General features: G+C 53.4%; 2 pseudogenes across 1 annotated transcript in view; both read right to left on the reverse strand.

Moving 5' to 3' along the window:
• The window catches only part of LOC107307134 (filamin-C-like), a 149,492-nt pseudogene that overhangs the window by 83,471 nt on the left and 43,331 nt on the right, over positions 1-22,690 (reverse strand). Inside the window, exons 10-18 of the transcript XR_014941036.1 lie at positions 22,525-22,686; positions 19,424-19,536; positions 18,873-19,016; positions 16,411-16,534; positions 11,956-12,116; positions 10,466-10,556; positions 8,032-8,198; positions 6,776-6,893; positions 5,703-5,962 (exon numbers count right to left, since the gene is read on the reverse strand). The product of XR_014941036.1 is annotated as a filamin-C-like (transcript). The remainder of the gene's footprint in view (positions 1-5,702; positions 5,963-6,775; positions 6,894-8,031; positions 8,199-10,465; positions 10,557-11,955; positions 12,117-16,410; positions 16,535-18,872; positions 19,017-19,423; positions 19,537-22,524; positions 22,687-22,690) is intronic.
• Positions 19,863-21,274, reverse strand: LOC146752008 (uncharacterized; annotated as a pseudogene).

Raw genomic sequence — 22,690 nt, forward strand, 5'->3', positions numbered from 1 at the left:
TGGGGTTAGAGGGGATATGGGGTTAGAGGGGGATATGAGGTTAGAGGGGGATATGGGGTTAGAGGGGGATATGGGGATAAAGGGGGATATGGGGTTAAAGGGGGATATGGGGTTATAGGGGGGATATGGGGTTATATGGGGATATGGGGTTAAAGGGGGATATGGGGTTAGAGGGGGATATGGGGTTATAGGGGGATATAGGGATAAAGGGGGATATGGGGATAAAGGGGGTAAAGGGGGGGATATGGGGTTAAAGGGGGATATGGGGTTAAAGGGGTTATAGGGGGGATATGGGGTTAAAGGGGTTAAATGGGAGGATATGGGGTTAAAGGGGTTAAAGGGGGATATGGGGATAAAGGGGTTAGAGAGGGATATGGGGTTAAAGAGGGATATGGGGTTAAAGGGGGATATGGGGTTAGAGGGGGATATGGGGTTAAAGGGGGATATGGGGTTATAGAGGGATATGGGGTTAAAGGGGGATATGGGGTTATAGAGGGATATGGGGTTATAGGGGGATATGGGGTTATAGGGGGATATGGGGTTAAAGGGGGGGATATGGGGTTAGAGGGGGATATGGGGTTAGAGGGGGATATGGGGTTAAAGGGGGATATGGGGTTAGAGGGGGATATGGGGTTAGAGGGGGATATGGGGTTAGAGGGTTTAAAGGGGGGATATAGGGTTAAAGGGATTAAAGGGGGATATGGGGTTAAAGGGGTTAAAGGGGGATATGGGTTAGAGGGGTTATAGGGGGATATGGGGTTAAAGGGGTTAAAGGGGGATATGGGGTTAGAGGGGGATATGAGGTTTAAAGGGGGGATATGAGGTTAGAGGGGGATATGGGGTTAGAGGGAATATAGGGGGTATGGGGTTAGAGGGGGATATGGGGTTAAAGGGGTTAAAGGGGGGATATGGGGTTAAAGGGGATATAGGGGGATATGGGGTTAGAGGGGGATATGGGGTTAAAGGGGGTAAAGGGGGATATGGGGTTAAAGGGGGATATGGGGTTAAAGGGGTTATAGGGGGATATGGGGTTAGAGGGGGATATGGGGTTAGAGGGGGATATGGGGTTATAGGGGGATACGGGGTTATAGGGGGATATGGGGTTAAAGGGAGGGATATGGGGTTATAGGTGTTATACTGGGGATATGGGGTTAAAGGGGGATATAGGGTTATAGGGGGATATGGGATTAAAGGGGTTAAAGGGGGATATGGGGTTAGAGGGGGATATGGGGTTAGAGGGGTTAAAGGGGGATATGGGGTTAAAGGGGGATATGGGGTTAGAGGGGTTAAAGGGGGAAATATGGGGTTAAAGGGGGATATGGGGTTAAAGGGGGTAAAGGGGGGGATATGGGGCTAAAGGGGGGTCTGGGGTTAGAGGGGGTAAAGGGGGATATGGGGTTAAAGGGGTTAAAGGTGGATATGGGGTTATATGGGGTTATAGGGGGATATGGGGTTAAAGGGGGATATGGGGTTAAAGGGGGATATGGGGTTAGAGGGGGATATGGGGTTAAAGGGGGATATGGGGTTATAGAGGGACATGGGGTTAGAGGGGGATATGGGGTTAAAGGGGGATATGGGGTTATAGAGGGACATGGGGTTAGAGGGGGATATGGGGTTAAAGGGGGATATGGGGTTATAGAGGGATATGGGGTTAAAGGGGGATATGGGGTTAAAGGGGGTAAAGGGGGGGATATGGGGTTAAAGGGGGATATGGGGTTAAAGGGGATATAGGGGGATATGGGGTTAAAGGGGGACATGGGGATAAAGGGGGATATGGGGTTATAGGGGGATATGGGGATAAAGGGGATATGGGGTTATAGGGGGATATGGGGTTAGAGGGGGATATGGGGTTAGAGGGGGATATGGGGTTAAAGGGGGATATGGGGTTAAAGGGGGATATGGGGTTAGAGGGGGATATGGGGTTAGAGGGGTTATAGAGGGACATGGGGTTAAAGGGGGTATATGGGTTAAAGGGGTTAAAGGGGGAGATGGGGATAAAGGGGGATATGGGGTTATAGAGGGATATGGGGTTAGAGGGGGATATGGGGTTAAAGGGGTTAAAGGGGGGTATGGGGTTAAAGGGGCTAAAGGGGGATATGGGGTTAAAGGGGGATATGGGGTTAGAGGGGGATATGGGGTTAGAGGGGTTAAAGGGGGATATGGGGTTAAAGGGGGGATATGGGGTTAAAGGGGTTAAAGGGGGATATGGGGTTAGAGGGGTTAAAGGGGGATATGCGGTTAAAGGGGGATATGGGGTTAGAGGGGATATAGGGGGATATGGGGTTAAAGGGGATATGGGGTTAAAGGGGATATAGGGGGATATGGGGTTAGAGGGGGGATATGGGGTTTGAGGGAATATGGGGGATATGGGGTTAGAGGGGGATATGGGGTTAGAGGGAATATGGGGGATATGGGGTTTAAGGGGGATATGGGGTTAGAGGGAATATGGGGGAATATGGGGTTAGAGGGGGATATGGGGTTATAGGGGGATATGGGGTTAGAGGGGAGATATGGGGTTAGAGGGGGATATGGGGTTAGAGGGGGATATGGGGTTATAGGGGGATATGGGGTTATAGGGGGATATGGGGTTAGAGGGGGATATGGGGTTATAGAGGGATATGGGGTTATAGGGGGATATGGGGTTATAGGGGGGTATGGGGTTAAAGGGAGATATGGGGTTAGAGGGGGATATGGGGTTAGAGGGGGATATGGGGTTAGAGGGGGGTATGGGGTTATAGGGGGATATGGGGTTAGAGGGGATATGGGGTTAGAGGGGGATATGGGGTTAGAGGGGGGTATGGGGTTAGAGGGGATATGGGGTTAGAGGGGATATGGGGTTAGAGGGGATATGGGGTTAGAGGGGTTATAGGGGGGATATGGGGTTAAAGGGGATATGGGGTTAGAGGGGGATATGGGGTTAGAGGGGGTAAAGGGGGATATGGGGTTATATGGGGTTAAAGGGGTTATAGGGGGATATGGGGTTAAAGGGGGATATGGGGATAAAGGGGGATATGGGGTTATATGGGGTTAAAGGGGGTAAAGGGGGGGATATGGGGCTAAAGGGGGATATGGGGTTAGAGGGGGTAAAGGGGGATATGGGGTTAAAGGGGTTAAAGAGGGATATGGGGTTAATGGGGTTAAAGGGGGATATGGGGTTAAAGGGGGGATATGGGGTTAGAGGGGGATATGGGGGGATGGGGGAGATTGGAGGGGATAAAGGGGGGACATGGGGGATTGGAGGGGTTAAAGGGGGGAACAGGGGCTGTTGTGCAATGAGTATAGCCGTGCAAGGAGATGTTGTGCAATCAATGATACAGCTGTGCAAGGAGCCCTCGTGCAATCATTACAGCCTTGCAAGAAGCCCTTGTGCAATCAATGAGTCAATCAGTACAGTCGTGCAAGGAGCTATCGTGCAATAACTACAGCCGTGCAAGGGGACGTCGTGCAATCAATGAATCAATTAGTGCAGTTGTGCAAGGGCCCCTTGTGCAATCGGTCAATGAATTGATGAGTACAGCCGTGCAAGGAGCCCTTGTGCAATCAATGAATCAGCACAGCCGTGCAAGGAACCCTCGTGCAAACCAATCAGTATAGTAGTGCAAGGGATCCTCGTGCAATCAATGAGTAAATGGCTATAGCTGTGCAAGAAGCTGTCGTACAATCAATGAATCAATACATTCGTGCAAGGAGCTGTTGTGCAATCAATGAATCGATGAATACAGCTGTGCAAGGAACCCTTGTGCAATCAGTACAGTCATGCAAGGAACTGTCCTGCAATCAGTACAGCTGTGCAAGGAACCCTCGTGCAACCAGCACAGTCTCGTGCAACCACTACAGCCGTGCAAGGAACCCTTGTGCAATCACTACAGCCTCGTGCATTCACTACAGCCGTGCAAGGAACCCTCGTGCATTCACTACAGCCGTGCAAGGAGCCCTTGTGCAATCACTACAGCCGTGCAAGGAACCCTCGTGCAATCAGTGCAGCCGTGCAAGGAACCCTCGTGCAATCACTACAGCCGTGCAAGGAACCCTCGTGCAATCACTACAGCCGTGCAAGGAGCCCTTGTGCAATCACTACAGCCCTGCAAGGAACCCTTGTGCAATCAGTGCAGCCGTGCAAGGAGCCCTCGTGCATTCACTACAGCCGTGCAAGGAACCCTCGTGCAATCAGTACAGTCATGCAAGGAGCCCTCGTGCAATCAGTACAGTCATGCAAGGAACCCTCGTGCAATCAGTACAGCCGTGCAAGGAACCCTCGTGCTATCAGCACAGCCGTGCAAGGGCCCGTTGTGTAATCAGTACAGCCTCGTGCAATCAGTACAGCCATGCAAGGAGCCCTCGTGCAATCAGTACAGCCTCGTGCAATCAGTACAGTCGTGCAAGGAGCCCTCATGCAATCAGTACAGCCTCGTGCAATCAGTACAGCCGTGCAAGGAGCCCTCATGCAATCAGTACAGCCTCGTGCAATCAGTACAGTCGTGCAAGGAGCCCTCATGCAATCAGTACAGCCTCGTGCAATCAGTACAGCCGTGCAAGGAGCCCTCATGCAATCAGTACAGCCTCGTGCAATCAGTACAGCCGTGCAAGGAGCCCTCATGCAATCAGTACAGCCTCGTGCAATCAGTACAGTCGTGCAAGGAGCCCTCATGCAATCAGTACAGCCTCGTGCAATCAGTACAGCCGTGCAAGGAACCCTCGTGCAATCACTACAGTCATGTGCAATCAGTACAGCCGTGCAAGGAACCCTCGTGCAATCATTGCAGCTGTGCAAGGAACCCTCGTGCAATCAGTACAGCCTTGTGCAATCACTACAGCCGTGCAAGGAACCCTCGTGCAATCAGTACAGTCGTGCAACGAGCCCTCATGCAATCAGTACAGCCTTGTGCAATCATCACAGCAGTGCAAGGAACCGTCGTGCAATCAGTACAGCCTAGTGCAATCACTACAGCCGTGCAAGGAGCCCTCGTGCAATCAGTAAAGCCTCGTGCAATCATTACAGCTGTGCAAGGGCCCGTTGTGTAATCAGTACAGCTGTGCAATGAGCCCTCGTGCAATCACTACAGCCTCGTGCAATCAGCACAGCCTCGTGCAATCATCACAGCAGTGCAAGGGCCCGTCGTGCAATCAGTACAGCCTCGTGCAATCACTACAGCCGTGCAAGGAGCCCTCATGCAATCAGCACAGCCTCGTGCAATCACTACAGCCGTGCAAGGAACCCTTGTGCAATCATTACAGCTGTGCAAGGAGCCCTTGTGCAATCAGTACAGTCGTGCAAGGAACCATCGTGCAATCAGTACAGCCTCGTGCAATCAGTACAGCCATGCAAGGAACCCTCGTGCAATCAGTACAGTTGTGCAATCAGTACCATCGTGCAAGGAGCCCTCATGCAATCAGTAAAGCCTTGTGCAATCATTACAGCTGTGCAAGGAACCCTCGTGCAGTAATTACAGCCGTGCAAAGAACCCGCGTGCAATCAGTACAGCCTTGTGCAATCATCACAGCCGTGCACGGAACCCTTGTGCAATCACTACAGTCATGCAAGGAACCGTCCTGCAATCAGTACAGCCTCATGCAACCAGTACAGCCTCGTGCAATCACTCCAGCCGTGCAAGGCCCGTGGTGCAACCAATGAATCGTCCCAGCCGTGCAAGGCCCGTGTTGCACTGACAGACTGTGTGTGACCCCCCGCGTTCCCGTGGCACCTTGGAGGGGTCCGGGGGCATCACGGCGTCCACCACGAAGGGGCTGCCCGGCACCGGGTGCCCGTCGTACGACACGTCCAAGCGGAGCTGCCCCTCCTCGGCCGCCGTGAACCGCGCGCGGTGCAGCCCCGGCCCCGCCGCATCCACCGACACCGGCACCGAGCGGCGACCGGGGCCCGAACAAAGAACCGACACCGAGCCCTGACCGCCAGCACCGGAACTGAGCACCGAGAACGACTGCGGGGAGCCCACCGGGACCTCTGCAATGGGGAGATAATGGGGTCAGGAGAACCACAGAGACCCATAGGGACAAATAGAGACCCATAGAGACCTATAGGGACACATAGAGACCCACAGAACGACTGCGGGGAGCCCACGGGGACCTCTGCAATGGGGGGAGATGGGGGTCAGGAGACACATAGGGACACATAGGGACACATAGAACGACTGCGGGGAGCACACGGGGACCTCTGCAATGGGGAGATGGGGGTCAGGAGACACATAGGGACACATAGGGAACCATAGGGACCCATAGGGACCCATAGGGACCCATAGAGACCCATAGAACGACTGCGGGGAGCCCACAGGGACCTCTGCAATGGGGAGATAATGGGGGTCAGGAGACACATAGAGACCCATAGAGACCCATAGGGACACATAGAGACCCATAGGGACCCATAGAACGACTGCAGGGAGCCCACCGGGACCTCTGGAACGGGGAGATGGGGGTCAGGAGACACATAGGGACACATAGAGACACATAGGGACCCATTGGGACCCATAGAGACCCACAGAGACACATAGAGACACATAGAGACCCACAGAGACCCATAGTGACCCATAGAGACCCATAGGGACCCATAGGGACCCACAGAGACCCATAGGGACCAACAGAGACCCACAGGGACCCATAGGGACCCATAGAATGACTGCAGGGAGCCCACTGGGACCTCTGCAATGGGGATAATGGGAGGCCTGGAGACACCAAGACCCATAGAGCCCCCCAGAGCCCCATAGGGACCCCACAGAGAGACCACAGAGCCCCATAGAAACCCCATAGAGCCCCCACTCACTGCTGTTGAGTCCCTGCACGGCCACCTTGTCCAGCTGCAGCGGGGGGGCCACCGTGACCGGGAAGGGGCTCTTGGGGATGGGGTCCCCCCCGTACGTCACCCCCACAGACAGCTCCCCCTATAGGAAACGGGGAGGGGTGGTCAGTGGGGCAGCCCCATAGCGACAGGGTCTGCCCCATAGTGACAGGGTCTGCCCCATAGCGACAGGGTCTGCCCCACAGCGACAGGGTCTGCCCCATAGAGACAGGGTCTGCCCCATAGTGACAGGGTCTGCCCCATAGAGACAGGGTCTGCCTCATAGAGACAGGGTCTGCCCCATAGCGACAGGGTCTGCCTCATAGAGACAGGGTCTGCCCTATAGCAATGGGGTCTGCCCCATAGCAATGGGGTAATGGGGTTATGGGGCAATGAGGAGGGCTGCCCCATAGTGATGGGGTTGTGGGGTTATGGGGTGATGGGTGGGGTGGCCCTATAGCAATGGGATTATGAGTATATTTGGCAATGAGGGGGCTGCCCCATAGAGATGGGGTTATGGGAGGCTGCCCCATAGGCTGCCCATAACCCCATAACCCCCCTATAACCCCATAACCCCCCATAACCCCCTATCATCACCCCATAACCCCCCTATCACCCTATAACCCTTTATCACCCCATAACTCCATCTCAACCCATAGCCCTCTATCACCCCATAACCCCCTTTTCACCCCATAACCCCCCTATAGCCCCACAACCCCCCATCGCCCCATAAACCCCCTATAGCCCCATAACCTCTATAGCCCCATAAACCCCCTATCACCCCATAACCCCTATAGCCCCATAACCCCCCTGTAACCCCATAACCCCCTATAGCCCCATAACCCCCCATTACCCTATAACCCCCCATTACCCCCTATAACTCCATAAGCCCCCAATACCCCATAATCCCCTATAGCCCCATAACCCCCCATAGCCCCATAACCCCCTATCACCCCATAACCCCCCATAGCCCCATAACCCCCCATAGCCCCATAACCCCATATCACCCCATAACCCCATATCACCCCATAACCCCATAGCCCATACCTGTCTCATGGCGGTGTACTTGACGGTGTGGCTGTAGTCCCCGTTGTCGATGATCTGCCCATAACCCCATAACCCCCCATAACCCCCTATAACCCCATAACCCCATATAGCCCCATAACCCCATATCACCCCATAACCCCATAACCCCATAACCCCATATCACCCCATAACCCCATAACCCCATACCCCCATACCTGTCTCATAGCAGTGTACTTGACGGTGTGGCTGTAGTCCCCGTTGTCGATGATCTGTAGGTCGCTGACCCCGCTCTGTGCCGTGCCCCCAAACTGAACGTCCAACGGGGCCTTCCCTGCCCCACGGGTCTGCACCGTGAAGTGTGTGGGGCAGCCGCACTGCACGCCTGGACCCACAGGTAACGGTCATGGGGGATAGGGGGACACACAGATACGGGGACACATGGGGACACATGGGGTGACCATAGGGACACATGGGGTGACCCATAGGGACACATAGGGACACATGGAGTGACCATAGGGACATGGAGTGACCCATAGGGACACATGGGGTGACACATAGGGACATGGAGTGACCCATAGGGACACATAGGGACACATGGGGTGACCCATAGGGACACATGGGGACACATGGAGTGACCCATAGAGACACATGGGGACACATAGGGACACATGGGGACATATAGGGACACATGGAGTGACCCATAGGGACACATGGAGTGACCCATAGGGACACATGGGGACACATGGGGTGACCCATAGGGACCCATAGGGACACATGGGGTGACCCATAGGGACACATAGGGACACATGGAGTGACCCATAGGGACCCATAGGGACACATGGGGTGACCCATAGGGACACATAGGGACACATAGGGACACATGGGGACACATGGGGTGACCCATAGGGACACATGGGGACACATGGAGTGACCCATAGGGACCCATAGGGACACATGGGGTGACACATAGGGACCCATAGGGACACATAGGGACACATGGGGACACATGGGGTGACCCATAGGGACACATAGGGACACATGGAGACACATAGGGACACATAGGGACACATGGGGTGACCCATAGGGACACATGGAGACACATAGGGACATATGGGGTGACCCATAGGGACAAATGGGGTGACCCATAGGATCACATGGAGTGACACGTGGGGACACATGGGGACATACAGGGACACATGGAGTGACCCATAGGGACACATGGGGACACATAGGGACACATGGGGACACATGGAGACACATAGGGACACATAGGGACACATGGAGTGACCCATAGGATCACATGGAGTGACCATAGGGACACATGCGGACACATGGGGACACATGGAGTGACCCATAGGGACACATAGGGACACACAGAGACACATGGAGTGACCCACAGAGACCCATAGCGACCCACAGAAACCCATAGCGACCCATAGTGACCCATAGAGACCAAAAGAGACCCACAGTGACCCATAGCGACCCTCAGTGACCCATAGCGACCCATAGAGACCCATAGAGACCCATAGAGACCCACAATGACCCATAGAGACCCATAGCGACCCATAGAGACCCAGAGCAACAGAAAGAGACCCATAGAGACCCACAGAGACATCCAGTGACCCATAGCGTCCCCCTGCGCCCCCCAGTAACCCATAGTATCCCATAGCATCCCACAGAGACCCAAAGAGACCCATATCATCCCACAGCGCCCCCCAGTGACCCATAGCATCCCACAGCGCCCCCCAGTGACCCATAGCATCCCACAGCGCCCCTCAGTGACCCATAGCATCCCATAGCGCCCCCCAGTGACCCATAGCATCCCATAGCGCCCCTCAGTGACCCATAGCATCCCATAGCGCCCCCCAGTGACCCATAGCATCCCATAGCGCCCCCCAGTGACCCATAGCATCCCATAGCGCCCCTCAGTGACCCATAGCATCCCATAGCGCCCCCCAGTGACCCATAGCATCCCATAGCGCCCCCCAGTGACCCATAGCATCCCATAGTGCCCCCCAGTGACCCATAGCATCCCATAGCGCCCCCCAATGACCCGTAGCACCCCACAGCGCCCCCCAGTGACCCATAGCATCCCATAGCGCCCCTCAGTGACCCATAGCATCCCATAGCGCCCCATAGCATCCTATAGCGCCCCTCAGTGACCCATAGCATCCCATAGCGCCCCTCAGTGACCCATAGCATCCCATAGCGCCCCATAGCATCCCATAGCGCCCCTCAGTGACCCATAGCATCCCATAGTGCCCCTCAGTGACCCATAGCATCCCATAGCGCCCCTCAGTGACCCATAGCATCCCATAGTGCCCCCCAGTGACCCATAGCATCCCATAGCGCCCCTCAGTGACCCATAGCATCCCATAGCGCCCCTCAGTGACCCATAGCATCCCATAGCGCCCCCCAGTGACCCATAGCATCCCATAGCGCCCCCCAGTGACCCATAGCATCCCATAGCGCCCCATAGCATCCCATAGCGCTCCCCAGTGACCCATAGCATCCCATAGCGCCCCTCAGTGACCCATAGCATCCCATAGCGCCCCATAGCATCCCATAGCGCCCCACAGTGACCCATAGCATCCCATATCATCCCATAGCGCCCCATAGCGCCCCCCAGTGTCCCCATCCCGCACTGACCGGTGCGGCTGATGCCGGGTCCCTCCGCCCGCACTTTGCTGCTGTCGTGGGCCGGAGCCACCGTGATACGGAACGGGCTGCAGGGCAGCTCCTGGGGGGGGCACATATAGGGACAGTCATATAGGGACAGCCATGGGGGGGGACCCATAGGGGAACCCATAGGGACACCAATAGGGACACCAATAGGGACACCCATAGGGTAACCCATAGGGTAACCCATAGGGAGGGGAATGCATAGAGACACCCAGAGGGACACCCATAACGAGGGGAGCCCATAGGGACATCCATAGGGACACCCACAGGGGGGGAACCCATATAGGGACACCTGTAGGGATACCCACATAGGGGGGAACCCATATATGGACACCCATAGGGACACCAATAGGGACACCCAGAGGGGGAGGAACCCATAGGGACACCCAGAGGGAGGGGAACCCATATAGGGACACCCATAGGGACACCCACAGGGGGGGGAACCCATATAGGGACACCCAGAGGGAGGGGAATGCATAGAGACACCCAGAGGGACACCCAGAGGGAGGAGGGGAACCCATATAGGGACACCCATGGGGACACCCATAGGGAGGAGAACCCATAGGAACATCCATAGGGACATCCAGAGGGACACCCATAGGGAGGGGCACACATAGGGACATCCATAGGGGGGGGGAACCCATAGGGACACCCATAGGGATACCCATAGGGACACCCATAGGGATACCCATAGGGATACCCATAGGGACACCCATAGAGACACCCATAGAGAGAGGAACCCATATAGGGACAACCACAGGGAGGAGAACCCATACGGGGGGGAACCCATAGGGACACCCATAAGGACACCCAGAGGGGGGGGGGGGAATCCATAGGGACAACCTTAGGGACACCCAGAGGGGGGGGGAACCCATAGGAAGGGGAACCCATATAGGGGCACCCATAGGGAGGGGAACCCATAGTGGGGGGGAACCCAAACGGAGGGGAGCCCAAAGGGACATCCATAGGGAGGGGAACCCATAGGAAGGGGAACTCATAAGGGGGGGAAACCCATATAAGGACACCCATAGGGACACCCAGAACGGAGGGGAACCCATATAGGGACACCCATAAGGAGGGGAATCCATAGTGGGGGGGAACCCAGAGGGAGGGGAACCCATAGGGACACACACAGGGAGGGGGACCAATAGGGACACCCAGAGTCAGGGGGGACCCATAGGAAGGGGAACCCATAGGGACACCCATAGGGACACCCAGAAGGAGGGGAACCCATATAGGGGAACCCATATAGGGACATCCATAGGGACACCCAGAAGGAGGGGAACCCATATAGGGACACCCAGAGTCGGGGGGGACCCATAGGAAGGGGAACCCATATAGGGACATCCATAGGGACACCCATAGGGGGGGAACCCATAGGAAGGGGAACCCATACGGACACCCATAAGGAGGGGAACCCATATAGGGGCACCCATATGGGGGGAAGCCGTCGGTACCTGCGTCCCGAAGAGCACCATGATGGTGAGCAGCCCCGCGCACGGGGGGGTGTATTTCACCGTGAACGTGTCGTTGTCGTTCTTGATGATGGTGAAATCGATGTCGGCCTCCGCAGCACCGGGAACAGCCGGGCAGCACTTAATGCCAATGCTCACATCGCCTATAGGGGATATATGGGGTTATATAGGGGATATATGGGGTTATATGGGGTTATGGGCAGCACTTAATGCCAATGCTCACATCGCCTATAGGGGTATATGGGGTTATATAGGGGATATATGGGGTTATATGGGGGATATGGGGTTATATGGGGATATATGGGGATATATGGGGTTATATGGGGTTATATGGGGTTATATGGGGGATATGGGGTTATGGGCAGCACTTAATGCCAATGCTCACATCGCCTGTATGGGGTTATATAGGGGATTATATAGAGGATTATATAGGGGATATATGGGGGATATATGGGGTTATATGGGGTTATATGGGGTTATATGGGGATATATGGGGTTATATGGGGTTATGGGCAGCACTTAATGCCAATGCTCACATCGCCTATAGGGGTATATGGGGTTATATGGGGATATATGGGGGTATATGGGGTTATAGGGGGTTATGGGGTTATGGGCAGCACTTAATGCCAATGCTCACATCTCCTGTATGGGGTATAGGGGGTTATATGGGGTTATGGGGTTATATGGGGGATATATGGGGTTATATGGGGTTATATGGGGATATATGGGGCTATGGGCAGCACTTAATGCCAATGCTCACATCGCCTATAGGGGGTATAGGGGATATATGGGGTTATATGGGGTTATGGGCAGGACTTAATGCCAATGCTCACATCTCCTATAGGGGGTATAGGGGGTTATATGGGGGGATATGGGGGATATATGGGGTTATATGGGGTTATATGGGGTTATATGGGGTTATATGGGGATATATGGGGTTATATGGGGTTATGGGCAGCACTTAATACCAATGCTCACATCTCCTATATGGGGTTATATGGGGTTATATAGGGGATATATGGGGTTATATGGGGGATATGGGGTTATGGGCAGCACTTAATGCCAATGCTCACATCACCTATAGGGGGATATATGGGGTTATATGGGGCTATATGGGGTTATATGGGGGGATGTGGGGGGATGTGGGGTTATATGGGGGATATGGGGTTATATGGGGTTATATGGGGTTATGGGCAGCACTTAATGGCAATGCTCACATCACCTATAGGGGGATATATGGGGTTATATGGGGTTATATGGGGTTATATGGGGGATATATGGGGTTATATGGGGTTATATGGGGATATATGGGGTTATATGGGGTTATGGGCAGCACTTAATGCCAATGCTCACATCGCCTATAGGGGGTTATATAGGGGATATATGGGGTTATGGGCAGCACTTATTGCCAATGCTCACATCTCCTATAGGGGATTATATGGGGTTATATGGGGTTATATAGGGGATATATGGGGTTATATGGGGTTATATGGGGTTATGGGCAGCACTTAATGCCAATGTTCACATCTCCTATAGGGGGGATATGGGGTTATATGGGGTTATATGGGGTTATATGGGGGATATGGGGATATATGGGGTTATGGGCAGCACTTAATGCCAATGCTCACATCGCCTATAGGGGATATATGGGGTTATATGGGGTTATATGGGGATATATGGGGTTATATGGGGGATATGGGGTTATATGGGGTTATATGGGGTATATGGGGTTATATGGGGTTATGGGCAGCACTTAATGCCAATGCTCACATCGCCTATAGGGGGTATATGGGGTTATATAGGGGATATATGGGGTTATATAGGGGATTATATAGGGGGTATATGGGGTTATATGGGGTTATATGGGGGATATATGGGGTTATATGGGGGTTATATGGGGTTATATGGGGTTATATGGGGTTATATGGGGGATATGGGGTTATGGGCAGCACTTAATGCCAATGCTCACATCACCTATAGGGGGTATAGGGGGTTATATGGGGGATATATGGGGTTATATGGGGGATATGGGGTTATGGGCAGCACTTAATGCCAATGCTCACATCGCCTATAGGGGGTATAGGGGGTTATATGGGGATATATGGGGTTATATGGGGGATATGGGGTTATGGGCAGCACTTAATGCCAATGCTCACATCGCCTATAGGGGGTATATGGGGTTATATAGGGGATATATGGGGTTATATGGGGGATATGGGGTTATGGGCAGCACTTAATGCCAATGCTCACATCGCCTATAGGGGGTATATGGGGTTATATGGGGATATATGGGGATATATGGGGATATATGGGGTTATGGGCAGCACTTAATGCCAATGCTCACATCGCCTATAGGAAGGATATGGGGTTATATGGGGATATATGGGGTTATATGGGGGATATGGGGTTATGGGCAGCACTTAATGCCAATGCTCACATCGCCTGTATGGGGTTATATAGGGGATATATGGGGTTATGGGCAGCACTTAATGCCAATGCTCACATCGCCTATAGGGGGTATAGGGGATTATATAGGGGATATATGGGGTTATGGGCAGCACTTAATGCCAATGCTCACATCGCCTATAGGGGGTATAGGGGATTATATAGGGGATATATGGGGTTATATGGGGTTATATGGGGGATATATGGGGTTATATGGGGCTATGGGCAGCACTTAATGCCAATGCTCACATCGCCTATAGGGGGTTATATGGGGTTATATGGGGATATATGGGGATATATGGGGGATATGGGGTTATGGGCAGCACTTAATGCCAATGCTCACATCGCCTATAGGGGGTTATATGGGGTTATATGGGGATATATGGGGATATATGGGGATATATGGGGTTATATGGGGTTATATGGGGATATATGGGGTTATATGGGGTTATATGGGGTTATATGGGGTTATATGGGGTTATATGGGGGATATATGGGGTTATATGGGGCTATGGGCAGCACTTAATGCCAATGCTCACATCGCCTATAGGGGGTTATATGGGGTTATATGGGGATATATGGGGATATATGGGGGATATGGGGTTATGGGCAGCACTTAATGCCAATGCTCACATCACCTATAGGGGGTTATATGGGGTTATATGGGGATATATGGGGATATATGGGGATATATGGGGTTATATGGGGTTATATGGGGATATATGGGGTTATATGGGGTTATATGGGGTTATATGGGGTTATATGGGGTTATATGGGGGATATATGGGGTTATATGGGGGATATGGGGTTATGGGCAGCACTTAATGCCAATGCTCGCATCTCCTATAGGGGGGATATGGGGTTATATGGGGTTATATGGGGATATATGGGGATATATGGGGTTATGGGCAGCACTTAATGCCAATGCTCACATCTCCTACAGGGGGTATATGGGGTTATATGGGGATATATGGGGTTATATGGGGGATATGGGGTTATATGGGGTTATGGGCAGCACTTAATGCCAATGCTCACATCACCTATAGGGGATATAGGGGGTTATATGGGGTTATATGGGGTTATATGGGGGATATGGGGTTATATGGGGTTATATGAGGTTATATGGGGGATATGGGGTTATATGGGGTTATATGGGGTTATATGGGGTTATATGGGGTTATGGGCAGCACTTAATGCCAATGCTCACATCACCTGGTAGGAGGATATGGGGTTATGGGGGGTTATGGGGGGGCTATGGGGGGATATGGGGGGATATGGGGGATATATGGGTTTATATGGGGGATATGGGGAGATATATGGGGGGATATGGTGTTATATGGGGTTATGGGTAGCACTAAATGCCGATGCTCACATCACCTATATGGGGGGATATGGGATTATATGGGGTTATATGGGGGGATATGGGATTATATGGGGTTATATGGGGGGATATGGGGTTATATGGGGTTATAGGCAGCACTTAATGCCAATGCTCACATCACCTGTATGGGTTATATGGAGGATATCGGGTTATATGGGGGGATGTGGGGGGATGTGGGGTTATGTGGGGGATATATGGGGTTATATGGGGTTATATGGGGTTATATGGGGTTATGGGCAGCACTTAATGCCAATGCTCACATCACATTTAGGGGATATATGGGGTTATATGGGGTTATATGGGGTTATATGGGGATATATGGGGTTATGGGCAGCACTTAATGCCAATGCTCACATCACCTATAGGGGGATATATGGGGTTATATGGGGGATATATGGGGTTATATGGGGTTATATGGGATTATATGGGGTTATATGGGGGATATGGGAGATATATGGGAGATACGGGGGATATATGGGGTTATATGGGGGGATATGGAGTTATATGGGGGATATGGGGGATATATGGGATTATATGGGGGATATGGGGTTCTATGGGGAGTATGGGGGTTCTATGGGGCTATGGGTTTCTATGGGGTTCCGGTGTGTTACCCTGCCCGGCGTCGCTGCAGTCCACAGTGAAGTAGGTCGGTTCCCCCGCCGTCAGCCCGGCCCGTTCCACGCCCGGACCGTAAACACGGACCCGGCCCGGGTGGCTGCCCTCCCCCACCGGGACCTGCGGGACCGGCCGGATTCAGCACCACGGACAGCGCCCGCCGGATTCAGCACCACGGACAGCGCCCCCGGGACACACCGACACACAGAGCCCGTGCCCCATAGATCCCCCATAGATCCCCGTGCCCCATAGATCCCCGTGCCTCATAGATCCCCACAAATCCCTGTGCCCTACGACTTCACTTGACCCACAGAGCCCCATGCCCCATAGATCCCCCAGCCCCACAGATCCCGGCACCTCATAGACCCATGCGCCCCACAGATCCCCATGAGCCATAGACTCATGTGCCCCATATATCCCTGTGCCCCATAGTTTCACATGCCCATAAATCCACATGTCCCACAGATCCCCGTGCCCCATAGATCCACAGGACCCATGGATCTGTGTGCCCCACAGATACATGTACCCCATAGATCCCTGTGTCCCATAGCCTCACACGCCTTATAGGTTCCCATGTCTCATAGATCCCCGCACCCCACAGATCCGCACGCCCCACAGCCCCACGTGCCCCACAACCCCCCACCCCACAGCTGCCCCACACCCCACAGCTGCCCCACAACCCCCAACCCCAACTGCCCCACACCCCAATTCTGCCCCACAACCCCCCACCCCAACATCACCCCACCCCCCCCAATCCCATCCCATCCCATCCCATCCCATCCCATCCCATCCCATCCCATCCATCCCATCCCACCCCATCCCATCCATCCCATCCCATCCCATCCCATCCATCCCATCCCATCCATCCCATCCATCCCATCCCACCCCATCCATCCCATCCACCCCATCCCATCCATCCCATCCCATCCCATCCCATCCATCCCATCCCATCCATCCCATCCCACCCCATCCCATCCCATCCCATCCCATCCCATCCCATCCCATCCCACACCATCCATCCCATCCCATCCCACCCCATCCATCCCATCCACCCCATCCCATCCATCCCATCCCATCCCATCCCATCCCATCCACCCCATCCCATCCCATCCCATCCCATCCCATCCCATCCACCCCATCCCATCCATCCCATCCCATCCCATCCCATCCCATCCATCCCATCCCATCCCATCCCATCCCATCCCATCCCATCCCATCCCATCCATCCCATCCCATCCCATCCCATCCCATCCATCCCATCCATCCCATCCCATCCCATCCCATCCCATCCATCCCATCCCATCCATCCCATCCCATCCCATCCCACCCCATCCCATCCACCCCATCCCATCCCATCCCATCCCATCCATCCCATCCATCCCATCCCATCCCATCCACCCCATCCCATCCATCCCATCCCATCCCATCCCATCCCATCCCATCCCATCCCATCCATCCCATCCCATCCGATCCCATCCATCCCATCCATCCCATCCCATCCCATCCCATCCATCCCATCCCATCCCATCCCATCCATCCATCCCATCCCATCCGATCCCATCCATCCCATCCATCCCATCCCATCCCATCCCATCCCATCCCATCCATCCCATCCCATCCGATCCCATCCATCCCATCCCATCCCATCCCATCCCATCCATCCCATCCATCCCATCCCATCCCATCCATCCCATCCCATCCATCCCATCCCATCCCATCCATCCCATCCATCCCATCCCATCCATCCCATCCCATCCATCCCATCCCATCCACCCCATCCCATCCCATCCCATCCCATCCATCCCATCCATCCCATCCCATCCCATCCATCCCATCCATCCCATCCCATCCATCCCATCCCATCCCATCCCATCCCATCCCATCCCATCCATCCCATCCCATCCATCCATCCCATCCCATCCCATCCCATCCCATCCCATCCCATCCACCCCATCCCATCCCATCCCATCCCATCCCATCCCATCCATCCCATCCCATCTATCCCATCCCTCCCATCCCATCCCATCCCATCCATCCCATCCCATCCCATCCCCCCACCCCATCCCATCCCATCCCATCCCATCCCATCCCATCCCATCCATCCCATCCCATCCCATCCCATCCCATCTATCCCATCCCATCCCATCTATCCCATCCCATCCCATCCCCTCCAACCCATCCCATCCCATCCCATCCCATCCCATCCCATCCCATCCCATCCCATCCCATCCATCCCATCCCATCCATCCCATCCCATCCCATCCCATCCCATCCCTTCCCATCCCATCCCATCCCATCCCATCCCATCCCATCCCATCCCATCCCATCCATCCCATCCCATCCATCCCATTGTGCTCATCCCATCCCATCCCATCCATCCCATCCCATCCCATCCCATCCATCCCATCCATCCCGTAATATCCCATCCACCCCATCCCATCCCATTTGCCCCACTGACCCTGAAGGGACTTTGTGGGACGTTGACGCCGCCCCACGTGACGATGATGGTGTGTTTAATGGCCTTTGTTGGCACGTAGTGGCAGCTGAAGGTGCCGTCACCGTTGTCCTTCACCGTGATGTCCACCGGGCAGCCGTCAGCGTCCTATGGGAACAGCCCCATAGATACCCCATAACTACCCATAGATACCCCATAACAGTCCCATAGATACCCCATAACTACCCATAAATACCCCATAACAGTCCCATAGATACCCCATAACTACCCAGAACAGCCCCGTAAATATCCCACAACAGCCCATTAATGACCCCCCCACACCCCATAGGAGCCCCGCCCCCCCCCCCCCCCCACAGACCCCTCAGACATCCCCAGCATCCCCCACCCCACTGATCCCACAGACACCCCCCCCCACCCCATAGGACCCTCTTCCCCCCCCCGCCCCCCCCAGACACCCCCAGCGTCCCCCCACCCCATAGACCCCTTTGGACCCCCCCCACCCCATAGACCCCTTTGGACCCCCCCCACCCCATAGACCTCTGTGCCCCCCCCACCTGTGCGTAGATGTGCAGCCCCCCCGTCCGGCAGCGCGGGCGTCCACGTAGAACTCAGTGGGGCGGTTGACGATGACCCCCGTGGGCTCCAGGCCCGGACCCCAAACCTTCACCTGGGGGGGGAAACGGGGGTCAGTGGGGGCGGGGGGTACCATGGGGGGGTGGGGTAGGGGGTGGAGGGGATGGAGGGGGGATGGGGGGCGGAAACAGGGGGGATGGGGGGTGGAAATAGGGGGATGGGGGGTGGAAATAGGGGGATGGGGGGATGGAGGGGACATAAGGGGGATGAGGGGGGACATAAGGTGACATGGGGGGGCACAAAGGGGGTATGGGGGGAACATGGATTGACGACATGGGGGGATGTGGGGTGGTCACAGTGGGATACGGGGGGGAAATGGGTGGACAAAAAGGGACATAGTTGGAACATGGGGGGACAGAGGGGAACAGGAGGGACACGGGGTGACACAAAGGGACATGGGATGACATGGGATGACACGGGATGACACGGGATGACAAGGGATGACATGAGGTGACACAGGATGACATGGGATGACACGGGATGACATAGGATGACATGGGATGACACAGGACAACATGGGATAACACGGGATGACGTGGGATGACATGGGATGCCATATAGAATGACATGGGATGACATGGGACAACATGGGACGATGTGGGACGACACAGGATGACATGCAGAATGACACGGAATGACATATGTCATACGGGATGACACGGGACGACACGGGATGCCATATAGAATGACATAGGATAACATATAGAATGACATGGGATGACACGGGATGACATGAGATGACACGGGATCCCATGTAGAATGACATGGGATGACATATAGAATGACATGGGATGCAATATAGAACGACATGTGATGACATAGGACGACAGGGGCTGACACATAATGACCCGGGATGACATTGAATGACATGGGACGACATGGGATGACACAGGATAACATATATGATGACATGGGATGACACGGGATGACATATATGATGATATGGGATGACATGGGACGACATGGGATGATATATATGACAACATGGGACAACACGGGATGACACGGAATGACATATAGAATGACACGGGATGACACGGGATGACATATATGATGACATGGGATGACACAGGATGACATATATGACATGGGATGACACAGGACGACATGGGATGCCATATAGAATGACGTGGGATGACATGGGATGACAAATATGATGACATGGGATGACACAGAATGACATATATGACATGGGATGACACAGGATGACACGGGATGCCATATATGATGACATGGGATGACATGGGATGACAAATATGATGACATGGGATGGCACAGAATGACATATATGACATGGGATGACACAGGACGACATGGGATGACATATATGATGACATGGGATGACACAGGATGACAAATATGATGACATGGGATGATACAGAATGACATATATGACATGGGATAACACAGGACGACATGGGATGACATATATGATGACACGGGATGAAATGGGATGACAAATATGATGACATGGGATGACACAGAATGACATATATGACATGGGACGACACAGGACGACACGGGATGACATATATGATGACATGGGATGACATGGGATGACAAATATGATGACATGGGATGGCACAGAATGACATATATGACATGGGATGACACAGGACGACATGGGATGACATATATGATGACATGGGATGACACAGGACGACATGGGATGACATATATGATGACATGGGATGACACAGAATGACATATATGACATGGGATGACACAGGACGACATGGGATGACATATATGATGACATGGGATGACACGGGATGACACGAGATGACATATATGGTTACATGGGACGACAAAGGACGACATGGGACGACACGGGATGACATATATGATGACATGGGACGACACGGGATGACACAGAATGACATATATGATGACATGGGACAACAGAGGATGACACGGGATGACATATATGATGACATGGGACGACATGGGACGACATGGGATGACATGAGATGACACGGAATTACATATATGATGACACGGGATGAAATGGGATGACATATATGATGACATGGGATGACACAGAATGACATATATGACATGGGACGACACAGGACGACACGGGATGACATATATGATGACATGGGATGACATGGGATGACAAATATGATGACATGGGATGGCACAGAATGACATATATGACATGGGATGACACAGGACGACATGGGATGACATATATGATGACATGGGATGACACAGGACGACATGGGATGACATATATGATGACATGGGATGACACAGAATGACATATATGACATGGGATGACACAGGACGACATGGGATGACATATATGATGACATGGGATGACACGGGATGACACGAGATGACATATATGGTTACATGGGACGACAAAGGACGACATGGGACGACACGGGATGACATATATGATGACATGGGACGACACGGGATGACACAGAATGACATATATGATGACATGGGACAACAGAGGATGACACGGGATGACATATATGATGACATGGGACGACATGGGACGACATGGGATGACATGAGATGACACGGAATTACATATATGATGACATGGGATGACACGGGATGACATATATGATGACATGGGACGACATACATGATGACATGGGACAACACAGGATGACACGGGATGACATATATGATGACATGGGACGACATGGGATGTCATATATGATGACATGGGACAACACAGGATGACACGGGATGACATAGAATGACATGGGACGACACAGGACGACACGGGATGCCATATAGAATGACACAGGATGCCATATAAAATGACAAGGGATGATATATATGATGACATGGAATGACATGTGATGACACGGGATGACACGGGATGCCATATATGCTGACATGTGATGACACAGGACGACATGGGATGATATATATGATGACATGGGACGACACAGGACGACACAGGATGCCATACAGAATGACACAGGATGCCATATAGAATGACACGGGATGCCATATATGCTGACATGTGACGACACGCGTGTTGCGGTGCCCTCACCTGCTCCGGGAGGCACTCGGGGGCGGCAGGTCGGATGTTGGCCATGAAGGGGCTGCCCGCGATGTCCTGCTCGTCGCACACCACGTGCACCGCGTAACCGCCCGCCTCCGTCGGCCAATAGCGCACGTCACACGAGCCGTCACCGCGATCATCGCACTCGATCTTG

The sequence above is a fragment of the Coturnix japonica genome, unplaced genomic scaffold (genome assembly GCF_054131305.1).
Source record: "Coturnix japonica strain WE unplaced genomic scaffold, WE-NBRP24 Scf055, whole genome shotgun sequence".
Classification (NCBI taxonomy): domain Eukaryota; kingdom Metazoa; phylum Chordata; class Aves; order Galliformes; family Phasianidae; genus Coturnix; species Coturnix japonica.